The sequence below is a fragment of the Phyllobates terribilis genome, unplaced genomic scaffold, assembly GCF_046119375.1.
Source record: "Phyllobates terribilis strain yellow unplaced genomic scaffold, ASM4611937v1 Scaffold_143__1_contigs__length_4665640, whole genome shotgun sequence".
Classification (NCBI taxonomy): domain Eukaryota; kingdom Metazoa; phylum Chordata; class Amphibia; order Anura; family Dendrobatidae; genus Phyllobates; species Phyllobates terribilis.
In genome coordinates, this window is record NW_027362903.1 from 3,458,401 (window position 1) to 3,470,985 (window position 12,585).

Below are 12,585 nucleotides of genomic sequence, written 5' to 3' on the forward strand. Positions count from 1 at the left end.
ATAGGAACTTGTTGCACCAGATTAATGTAAGCTTACAGAAAGGCTACCAGCCAGATGAGATCGTCGAGGGGGCGGTAAAAGTGATCAGACCAGGACTAAACCTCCGTAGTATGCTAGAAATGAAAAGTCAATTGACCTTGCAACAGCTGAAAATGATTTTAAAAGGGCACTATAAAGTACTTCAGAATTGTTCCACCAACTCATTAACCTCTCACAGAAAAATAATGAATCCCCCCGAAGTTTCTTGTTCAGAGCAATTGAACTGAAGGATAAACTGTTGTTTACATCAAGAGATGTAGAAGCGGAGGAGAAGTTTGATGCTGGACTAGTCCAGAAGAAGTTCTTGAGATATTTGGGAATGGGATTAATCACCAAAGACATCAAGTTGCAGCTGAAACACTACCTAGAAGGTCCTGGCATTCTGGACGAAGTCGTAATTGAAAAAATGAATGAGGCCGCTAGTTTAGAGTCAGAGAGCTAACAGAAGTTAAAGAAAGGCTCTGCTCCTAAAATCACCAAAATGAGTCAGCTGAAGTTGGAGACCCCCAGTGGCCAGTCCGAAGATCATCATGGAGACCCTCCAGTGCCGCCTCCGATGAGGGATGTACCATCCTCAGGAGAGTGAACTAAGTCCTGAAGCTCCAGAGTTTGTTCCAAGGAGTTCAGATTATTATTATTTATTTCTATAGCGCCATTGATTCCATGGTGCTGTACATGAGAAGGGGTTACATACCAGTTACAGATATCACTTACAGTAAACAAACTGACAATGATAGAACGGTACGGAGGGAGGAGGACCCTGCCCTTGGGGGCTTACATCCCTGCCCTCTGGGGAAGGAGACAGTAGGTTGGGTGGTTGCCGCAGCTCCAGTGTTGTTGAGGAGGCAGCAGGCAAGGTCATGGCAGGCTGTAGGCTTGTTTGAAGAGATGGGTTTTCAGGTTCCGTCTGAAGGATCCAAGTGTGGTGGATAATTGGACGTGTTGAGGCACAGAATTCCATAAGATTGGGGATATTCGGGAGAAATCTTGGAGGCGAGAGATGGACCAGTCGCGCAGCAGAGTTAAGGATGGACTGGAGGGGTGCGAGAGTGTTAGCAGGTAGGCCACAGAGGAGGATGTTGCTGTAGTCGAGGCGGGAGATGATGAGGGCATGCACAAGCAGTTTAGTAGATTGAGAGTTGAGGAAAGGACGGATTCTGGAACTATTTTTGAGCTGGAGGCGACAGGAGGTGGCGAGAGCTTGGATGTGGGGTTTGAAGGACAGAGCAGAGTCAAGGGTTACTCCGAGGCTGCGGATTGTCGGTACAGGGGAAAGTGTGATGTCATTTATTGTAATAGAAAGATCAGGTGGGAAGGATATGCAAGATGGGGGAAAGATGATGAGTTCAGTTTTGTCCACATTGAGCTTGAGGTAGCGGGAGGAGAAGAAGGAGGATATGGCTGCTAGACGCGCTGGGATTCTGGACAGCAGAGAGGTGACGTCTGGGCCGGAGAGGTAGATCTGGGTGTCATCAGCGTACAGATGGTACTGGAAGCCATGGGATTTTATGAGCTGTCCCAGGCCAAGGGTATAGATTGAGAAGAGTAGGGGTCCTAGGACAGAGCCTTGAGGGACTCCAACAGAGATGATCGAACACCGGTCCCTTAAGAGACCGATCGACACTCAGGAGAAGCGGAATTACCAGACCAGGTGGAAACAGGCGATTCAGGAGAAGTACAGGAACTTACAGAGGCAGCTCCAAGCGCATCTGAGGAAGCACGGGAAGTAAGTGCGGCAGAAGAAACTTCCTTGACTGAAGAACCCGTGGTATCTGAGGAGCAACACACCAGGAGGATGTCGACTCGAGAAGTGAGGAGGCCCGGGATGCTGATGTACAAGACACTTGGTGAACCGAGTCAAGTGCCAAGGACTGTCGACTGGAAACAGGTATCTCTGCCTGCGGACCAGGTAAGCCCACTTGAGTGGTATTCACCACCAAGAGACAGTATGGAAGATGTTACCTGGTGGAAAGACTTGTTTAGGCATAGTGAGAGAAAGCTGGTTGAAGACGTACGAAAAGCTCCAGCTGAAGAGATGCTGATTGTGTTAATTGTTTATTTCTTACAGGCATCCTACAAGAAAAAGAGCGTAAAATTAGGTTGTTATCTATGTTAATGAACGCTATATCAATTTGACAATGCCAATTTATATACTGTATAAAGTTATTCAACTTTCACCACTGTCTCAGAATTGGTCAGATTGACCAATTAAGACGAATGTCGAGGACGACATTCAAAAAGGAGGGAAGAGCGTGACATTCAGAAGTAATGCTGTTGCTTCAAAAGCATCCAGCAACTAGAGGGGTTAACACAGTCACAGGCGACAGGGAGTGGTTAGGGATTGTGGGGAAGTTGTTTACTGTCTGGCTGGAGCCTAAGAGAAAGGTGGTGTGTGATCTGTGTCTCATAGAAGGCAAGAGAACAGAATTCAGGTCAGGAGGGAAGCTGAACACAGGTCAGATAGACTCCCTGAACTAGCAGTGCAAAGTATTATCGGGCAGGAAGATAAGGACTGGAAGGAAGTCAGTCACAGAAGTCATCTCCCTCCCCCCCTCCATCTCCATGCAGGATAAAGAATGCTGTGTACTACTGTGTCCTTGTGAAGGAAAAGCCTGTGGTTGTGTATGCATAGAAGTGTGCTGCTAAGAGATCTTATCTATGCTGAATTATGCTACTGAAGAGACTACCATTGCTGTGCCTGCTTTAATAGACTGTACTGTGGTGAAGCCTGTTTCTTCAAAGAGATAAATAGTACTGGTCGTACTTGAATAAATTCCACTGTTAAACTGTTGGAAAAGTCTCTTGTCAGATGTGTCTGAGAGAAGCTGCAGCACATGGTCTATGGTCGCCCTGAGTAATGGTTCCCCCAGGATTCCAAAGAATTCATGTAACCTGTCTCTCCCCATCTGAACCTAGCGATGTGCGCGTGACACAAACTGTTTACACAGGACGATGTGCTGCCAAGAACATGATGCTTTGTACTGCACAGAAGATCATCTTACGCAATGATTCTGCGCGCTCATCAGCCTGTTCACGCTGCACAATCATTGTGAAACAAGCGTTTCTAGGAACCATTAACGGAAATCTTTCCATATCATTGAACCTTAAAGTTATTGACCCCTTTCAGATAATATTTGGCCTTGTTAAAACACAGCAAAGCACGCTGCTGCACTCATCCTCCCCGGGGGCACCGCCGAGTCTCAGGGGGTCTGGCATTGGCTGGGGCGCCGATGTCACATGTAGCAGCCAATCAGTGAGCTCTGCCAGTGGAGACGGACCACCCCTGCAGAGCCAATAAGCCCCCTGATTAGTTCTTGCACTGACGATGTGACATCAGCCTTAGAGCGCAGATAAGAAGCGATTACTGGAGGATTTCAGCTCTGAAGCTGCAGACATGACAGCTGCTCTGGGGTGATTGCCATTGTAGCATCAATAGACAATCTCTTCAGTGTGATACATAAGAGCGCTCGTCAGGTCCCGCTCCCTCCTGCAGGCTCAGGTGCTGCGACGTCCGGGTTCTTGTGTGTTTTCTTTCCTCTACGTCCTGCGGCACAGCAGATCTTATAAAGTATACAGTGACTGACATAGGAAAATACAATAATTACCATCACATAGATGGATGTCCGCGTCTCATGATGGCATCACAGGGAAGCGTATTGACATTTCCCACTACATTTACATGTAGTAGCTTTCCATGAATGAAGTCTGAGATACCAGAAAAGTGATTTTGTAACTTTAAAAAAAAAAAATATTGATATATGGAAACTGTCAACAATCCACAATCGATGACAATATTTGGTCATTATATACTAATTATATTTTAATGAGCATCAGGAATTGGTTAACAAACCACACCTTTTCAGAAATTAATCAAATCTGACAATATCCCGTGTTACATTTTCTGACAGTTTCACCAATATAAATGAGAAGAGGAGCACGGATCCAACCTAATGACTGACGTGCAGCGGTGGTCTTGGCCGTCAGGGCATGCTGGGAGTTGTAGTTTGCAACCACTGCAGAGTCGCAGGTGTCACCATTGCCTTGCAGGTACCATGGGCAGAACGCGGGCGCTGTTTATGATGGTCGGGTTCACACTGTAACAGAAAAAAAGTGTCAAACTCCTCACAACAGCCATAAAGAGCATTTGCAGGATGCAGACTGCCATAAACTGCGCCCCCTTTTCTGCCGGCACTACCGGCGGGGCAATAAATGGAGATCACATCCCCCCCTGCACCCCATGAAGCAGTGCTCAGGGCAACGTGACCCCCCCAACTTACTGACATCACAGAGACATGTAGTGTTTCCATTGATGAGTCAATCAGATGGGACGTTGGGGTCCCCCAAGTGCTCTTAGGGGTTTTGGTCTGGAGATCACACAATGTCTGGGTTCACATTGGGGATCCTGGCTCCTTACTGCACAGATGTTTCCGCCATGTAACACATCCAGATTGCTCAGCATCTGTCACAATGGCCGTCCAGAAGCGGTTTCCCTCTTTCTTAACTGCTAGAAGTATGTGAACATTTCTGGTTTTGCAATTTTTGGACAGATGTTTTGAGTTCTTGCTAAAAAAAGAACTGAACTCCCCACAAATTAAAAAACGTCAATTGTCCGCGCTGGGGACCCCCACAGGTCACTGGCAAAGTGGATCTGCATGTTCAAGGGCAGCACGAGAAACAGATCACTGGTGTCACTATGGACTCGGGGGGGATTTCATCTCTACTATTCCCAATAGTAACGTTTATAAATGAGCTGAGACGCTTCCATGTGGTGAGGGACCGAACTATGGGGCTTTCACGGAGTCTTAGAATAAGGGTCTGCATTGGTAACGCATTGCCTTCACTGTTCTTCCATGACATGTGGGGGACCCCTGAATGAAGCTGTGGCTGGAAGGAAGGTCGCAGCACTGAAGTCCCAAGGATGGACCCTCATTAGTCATTCAATGATGACATATCTTAGGAATATAAATAATGCAGGGGCCCAAGAGATGAGGGGACCACCACCACCTCCAAAACCTGTGGAATTGTACATCATGATGATCTAATAGGCTGCAAAGGGCCCATGGATTGTTCCTATCCCAGGGGCCTCTTCTGTGTCTGCCAGTTAAATAATGAAATATCCCTTTTAATGCACCAGAGCTGATGATCTAGTCCTGCTCACACAGCTGAGGGTTTGTTACAGTTGTATCCAGTCTAGACAATCCTCTGTGATGAAAACAGCCTTGGACTCCAGACTGATACATTGTCACAAACTATTGCTACTGCAGAGAGATTTGTCACCCCTCTCTCTCTCTTCAGCTCACAGAGGATTGTCTGCGCTGGATACAATTGTAACAAACCCTCAGCTTTGTGACAAAACCTATCTTTCAGCCTGTGGATGTTGACAAAGATGTTTTCAGTCACTGAAAGAAACAGAAATCTTGAAAAAGTGAGAAAATTAAATAGTTGTAAAACTTTTCATTATTTCTATAATATTCAGCTTTATTTACAGAACACTTGACCCCCTAAAATGTGGGGGCTGTAGGGTGAGGCTGGGGGGGCCACACACAGGATTCCTTATAGGGGCTCCACAAGCTCTGTATTGTATTCTTTTCCACATTCTTTGATCTTCTGTTCTTATCTGTTCTTCCAAGGTAATTATACAAATCTGACAATTAGTGATGTGGAAAGATAAGGAAAAGAAGGAAAATTACACCAAGGATGTTCCCAGCCAAGGATCTGGCAGACTTTTATCAATAGGGAACATTGTGAACTCCCTTGACCCAGTTCAGATGTGCGCACCATGCTGCGAAGGATGATCGGCTCCATTATATCAATCATTAACTGAAGGTATCATCCTGATATTATAAAAATACAAAGCCCTAAAATATCCTCCCCTCGGTCATATATTTATCCTGCTCCCACTCTTCTGTGTTTCTCTGTATAAGGCTACGGCCCCACTATCAGTATTGGGTCAGTATTGGGTCAGTATTTTTTCTCCAAAACCAGGAGTGGGTGATAAATGCAGAATTGGTGACTTGTTTCTATTCTACCTTTTCTCTGATTGTTCCTCTCCTGGTTTTGGCTCCCACTCCGGAGAAAAAATACTGACCAAATACTGACCAAATACTGAAAGACTACTGATAGTGGGGCCGTGGCCTTAGTGTCAGTCCTCACTGCAGTTCTGAGATTCTATTTCACTATGAAAGTGATTCTAAAAGACCAGATAATACAAACAAATAATACAATGTATCAATATGTATAGGTATACTCCTCAACATTGAATTTACAACAACCAGATGGAAAAGCTGCATCATTCTGAAAATCACAGGATGGATAGACATGATAATGATCTGCAAATGAGGGGGAAAAAAGGAAACAAAACTTTCCAAACAGCTCAATTTATTCGGTTCGGAGTCTGAGCCAGGTAAAGAAATCCCGGCACTGACAGCCGCATACATCAAGATGGCTAATAAATGTTGTAGATCAGTAATGTCTCATCCTGTGATTTCCATCATCCACCACTTTATCATTGTGATGTTGCAATTTCAATATTAAGAAGTGTATATATATATATATATATATATATATATATATATATATATATATATATGTATGTATAGAGAGGAGTGTATATACAACCCCTGGCAAAAATTATGGAATCACTGGGCTCGGAGGATGTTCATTCAGTTGTTTAATGTTGTTGAAAAAAAAAGCAGATCACAGACATGGCACAAAACTAAAGTCATTTCAAATGGCAACTTTATGGCTTTAAGAAACACTAAAAGAAATCAAGATAAAAAATGTGGTACTCAGTAAGGGTAATTTTTTTTTCAGACCAAGCAGAGGGAAAAAATTATGGAATCACTCAATTCTGAGGAAAAAATTATGGAATCACCCTGTAAATTTTCATTTCCTAATCTAACACCTGCATCAAATTAGATCTGCTCGTTAGTCTGCATCTAAAAAGGAGTGATCACACCTTGGAGAGCTGTTGCACCAAGTGGACTGATATGAATCATGGCTCCAACAGGAGAGATGTCAATTGAAGCAAAGGAGAGGATTATCAAACTCTTAAAAGAAGGTAAATCATCACGCAATGTTGCAAAAGATGTTGGTTATTCACAGCTGTGTCTAAAATCCGGACCAAATACAAACAACATGGGAAGGTTATTAAAGGCAAACATACTGGTAGACCAAGGAAGACATCAAAGCGTCAAGACCGGAAACTTAAAGCAATATGTCTCCAAAAGAGGAAATGCACAACAAAACAAATGAGGAACGAATGGGAGGAAACTGGAGTCAATGTCTGTGACAGAACTGTAAGAAACCGCCTAAAGGAAATTGTAGCGTCGGCGTCCCTGCCTCCTGCTAGGCAGGGACGCTGTTCCCCTCACCTCTCCGCTCCATGCCCGGCGTCCTCCTCCCGCTCTGCTGGCAGCGCGCGCTGCTTCCCGGCCACTCTTAAAGGGGCCGCGTGCGCCGTCCTAAGGAGTCCCCGGCCAATGGCCGGAGGACCTCATCATATATAAGGCACCTCCTCCAAAATGGAGGTGCCCGAGCAATGTTGTTGCAAAGCCTTCACTCTGCTTCAGCCCTCAGGTCCCGTTTCCAGTTACCTGCCAGTCACCTGCCAGATTCCTGCTTGTTACCTGTCAGTCACCTGCCAGATTCCTGCTTGATACCTGCCTGATATCCGCTCACCTGCTACCTGCCTGCTAGCCTACCTGGAGGCTCTGCCGTCACTTGCCGTGACCACCTGCCCGTCCAGAGACTCTTGCCCGCTCACCTGGGAGAGGAGGTTTCCACGTCTAGCCCCTACCTTCCAGAAACCTGTCTCTTCTCCCATTACTACCCAGGCGCACTCACCTGAGCCTATGCAGGTCGACCAGACCAAGATGGTCAAAACCCGTCAAGAGTTACGCCGTGCCGAGGGGAGCTGCTTCTACTGTGGCAGTAAGGAGCACCGGATCCGTTCCTGCCCGGAGAGGTCGGGAAACGCCTGTGTCTAGGATCGCTCAGAGAGGTCGTCCTAGACAAGAGTAAACCCTCTCCATCTCTGTTGCTGTCGGTCTCTATCATCTGCGGGGAGAACCGTTATTTTGAACTAGCCCAACTTGACTCTGGAGCTGAAGGAAATCTCATTTCTCAGTCTCTGGTAGAGAAATACCGCATTCCCACCAAACCTCTAGCTGTACCCTTATCTGTTGCTGCCGTGGATGGGGGCCTCTTACCACATCCCATCCAACTCATCACCGAATCCATAACCCTGCAGGTGGGAATGCTGCACTCTGAGAGCATCTCCTTTCATGTTCTGCCGGGACTCTCTCACGCCCTCTTACTAGGCCTACCTTGGCTTCAGAGACATGCACCCGTGCTTGATTGGCAGACCGGAGAAGTCCTTCGCTGGGGACAGGACTGCCATAAGACTTGTTTAGTTCCCATTCATCCTGCTCGTCCTTCTCCTACTCCAGCCAATCTACCTGGTCTTCCGGCTCCTTATTGGTCGTATGCGGACGTCTTTAATAAAAAGGAGGCAGAGACATTACCCCCTCATAGACCATACGACTGCCCAATCGACCTGATGCCCGGTGCTACTCCTCCCCATGGGCGCATTTACCCTTGGTCCGCTGCTGAGACCCGATCCATGTCAGAATATATTGAGGAGAATCTGGCCCGGGGATTCATCCGGAAATCTACTTCCCCGGCGGGAGCAGGCTTCTTCTTCGTCCAAAAGAAGGACGGCTCACTCCGTCCCTGTATAGACTATAGAGGCCTTAACCAGATCACGGTGAAGAATAAATACCCCCTTCCGCTCATTCCGGAATTATTTGACCGTCTGAGGGGGGCTAGAATCTTCACCAAGCTGGACCTCCGTGGGGCGTATAACCTGGTCCGTATCCGTCAGGGGGATGAATGGAAGACGGCATTCAACACCCGGGACGGCCACTATGAATACCTGGTAATGCCCTTCGGTCTCTGTAACGCTCCCGCCGTCTTTCAAGAGTTGGTCAACGACATCTTCTGGGACCTTCTCTACTCCTGCGTGGTGGTGTACCTGGACGACATCTTGGTCTTCTCTCCGGATCTCCCCACACACCGGAGGGATGTTCGTCAGGTTCTGCTCAGGCTCAGGCAGAACCACCTCTACGCTAAATATGAGAAGTGCCTCTTTGAGCAGACCTCGCTTCCGTTTTTGGGCTACATAATTTCTCAGACCGGCCTACGAATGGATCCTGAGAAACTGTCTGCCATCGAGAAGTGGCCTCGACCAGAGGGGTTGAAGGCTATTCAGCGGTTCCTGGGCTTCGCCAACTACTACCGCCTCTTCATACCGCACTTCTCCTCCCGGACTGCCCCAATCTCTGCGCTCACCCGTAAGGGCACTAATCCCAGAGAATGGCCGCCCGAAGCAGAGGAAGCCTTTCTTTCCTTAAAACAGGCTTTCTCTTCCGCCCCGGTGCTGCATCGCCCGGACGGCTACAAGCAATTCTTCCTGGAAGTTGACGCCTCCTCCTCTGGAGCCGGAGCGGTACTTACCCAAAAATCGTCTTCCGGGAGAATGGTAACTTGCGGCTTCTTCTCCAAACTCTTCTCCTCTTCCGAGCGCAACTATTCTATAGGAGACCGAGAGTTATTGGCCATTAAGCTGGCATTGGAGGAGTGGCGTTACCTACTCGAGGGGGCTCTTCACCCGGTAATAATTTACACGGACCACAAGAACTTGGCTTACCTCCAGAGTGCCCAGAGACTTAACCCGCGCCAAGCCCGGTGGTCCTTGTTTTTTGCTCGCTTTGATTTTGTTCTTCATTTTCGCCCGGCTGACAAAAACATCAAAGCTGACACCTTGTCCCGATCCTTCCTGGTATCTGATCTTGAGGAGGATCCGAAACACATCATCGATCCCGCCAGAGTAATGCAGGTGGCCCCCGTGAGTCTAAATCGTCTCCCTCCCGGTAAGACGTTCGTAACGGTACCTGATCGGGAGAAGATCCTACACTGGGGTCACTCGTCTAAGCTAGCTGGCCACGCCGGTCAGAAAAAGACCCTCCAACTTATTACCCGGCACTACTGGTGGCCTACCCTGCACAAGGACGTAATAGACTTTGTTTCTGCCTGTGTGTCCTGCGCCCGCAACAAGGTTCCGAGACATCTGCCAGCCGGTCGCCTCCTTCCTCTTCCAGTACCTGCTTCCCCCTGGCAGCATATAGCTATGGACTTCATAACAGATCTCCCTGTCTCTGCCGGTTGTACGGTCATTTGGGTGGTCGCTGACCGCTTTTCCAAAATGGCTCATTTCATTCCCCTGCCGGGCCTCCCGTCTGCACCCGAGCTGGCTAAAGACTTTATCCGCCACATCTTCCGTCTCCATGGCCTGCCCCTCCACATCGTGTCGGATCGTGGGGTTCAATTCACCTCACGCTTCTGGAGAGCCACATGTAAGCTGCTTGACGTCACCCTGGACTTCTCCTCCGCTTACCACCCACAGTCCAATGGTCAAGTGGAGCGGATCAATCAGATCCTGACCAGTTACCTCCGGCACTTCGTTAATGCCCACCATTCAGACTGGGTGGATCTCCTGCCATGGGCCGAATTCTCTTACAATAATCACGAGAGCGAATCTTCCTCCAAATCCCCGTTTTTTGTAGTCTTCGGTCAGCATCCTCGGATCCCATTTCCCGTCTCCACCTCGGTGGACAATCCGGCTGCGGAATCTCTCATTAGCGAATTCTCCTCCATTTGGGAGAGTACCCGATCCGCACTCCTTCAGTTGTCCGAGCGGATGAAAAGACATGCTGACAAAAAACGCCTGGATCCTCCACAATTCCATCCTGGAGATAAAGTCTGGCTCTCGTCCAAATATGTCCGGCTCAAGATTCCTTCCTACAAGTTAGGGCCTCGGTTCATCGGCCCACTGGAAGTTATCAAACAGATCAACCCGGTGGCCTATAAATTAAAACTCCCGGCCAACTTGCGGATCCCTAACTCCTTCCATGTATCTCTCCTCAAACCCGTGGTACTTAACTCTTTTTCCAAGTCTACAGGTACGCCTCCTGCTCCGGTTTCCGCTGAGAATGAGTTTGAGGTAGAGAACATTCTGGCCACCAACAGGGTAAGAGGAAAGACCTTTTTTCTAGTGGATTGGAAGGGGTTTGGTCCTGAGGAGAGAACGTGGGAGCCCCGGGAGAACATCCATGCCCCTCTCATCCTTGATAAATTTCTGTCTGGCCTAAAAAAGGGGGGGCCTAAAGGGGGGGGGTACTGTAGCGTCGGCGTCCCTGCCCTCTGCTAGGCAGGGACGCTGTTCCTCTCACCTCTCCACTCCGTGCCCGGCGTCCTCCTCCCGCTCTGCTGGCAGCGCGCGCTGCTTCCCGGCCACTGTGCTTAGGGCGCGCGCGCGCTCCCCCTCTCTTAAAGGGGCCGCGCGCGCCGTCCTAAGGAGTCCCCGGCCAATGGCCGGAGGACCTCACCATATATAAGGCACCTCCTCCAAAATGGAGGTGCCTGAGCAATGTTGTTGCACAGTTCACTACTCTGCTTCAGCCCTCAGGTCCCGTTGCCAGTTACCTGCCAGTCACCTGCCAGATTCCTGCTTGATACCTGCCTGATATCCGCTTACCTGCTTGCAAGCCTGCGGTCCGACGGTCTGCCTTCCGACACCTGTCAGTCTGTCTATGGACCAGCCTGCCCGCTCACCTGGGAGCGCTCACCTGCTACCTGCCTGCTAGCCTACCTGGAGGCTCTGCCGTCACTTGCCGTGACCACCTCCCTGTCCAGAGACTCTTGCCCGCTCACCTGGGAGCGCTCACCTGCTACCTGCCTGCTAGCCTACCTGGAGGCTCTGCCATCACTTGCCGTGACCACCTGCCCGTCCAGAGACTCTTGCCCGCTCACCTGGGAGCGCTCACCTGCTACCTGTCTGCTAGCCTACCTGGAGGCTCTGCCGTCACTTGCCGTGACCACCTGCCTGTCCAGAGACTCTTACCCGCTCACCTGGGAGCGCTCACCTGCTACCTGCCTGCTAGCCTACCTGGAGGCTCTGCCATCACTTGCCGTGACCACCGGCCCATCCAGAGACTCTTGCCCGCTCACCTGGGAGCGTCCACCTGCTACCTGCCTGCTGTCCTTCTACCCAGAGACTGTCCCTGTCACTTGCCGTGACTACCTGCCCTTCTACCCAGAGACTGTCCCTGTCACTTGCCGTGACTACCTGCCCGTCTTCCCTGGGAGCCACCCGCTTCCTTACAAGGACCGCCCCCTTGTATAGTTGCTCAGAGGTTCCGCCTCCCAGACCCGTTACAGAAATGGGATTTACATACAGAAAAGCTAAACATAAGCCATCATTAACACCTAAACAGAAAGAAACAAGGTTACAATGGGCTAAGGAAAAGCAATCGTGGACTGTGGATGACTGGATGAAAGTCATATTCAGTGATGAATCGCGAATCTGCATTGGGCAAGGTGATGATGCTGGAACTTTTGGTGCCGTTCCAATGAGATTTATATAGATGACTGCATGAAGAGAACATGCAAATTTCCACAATCATTGATGATATGGGGCTGCATGTC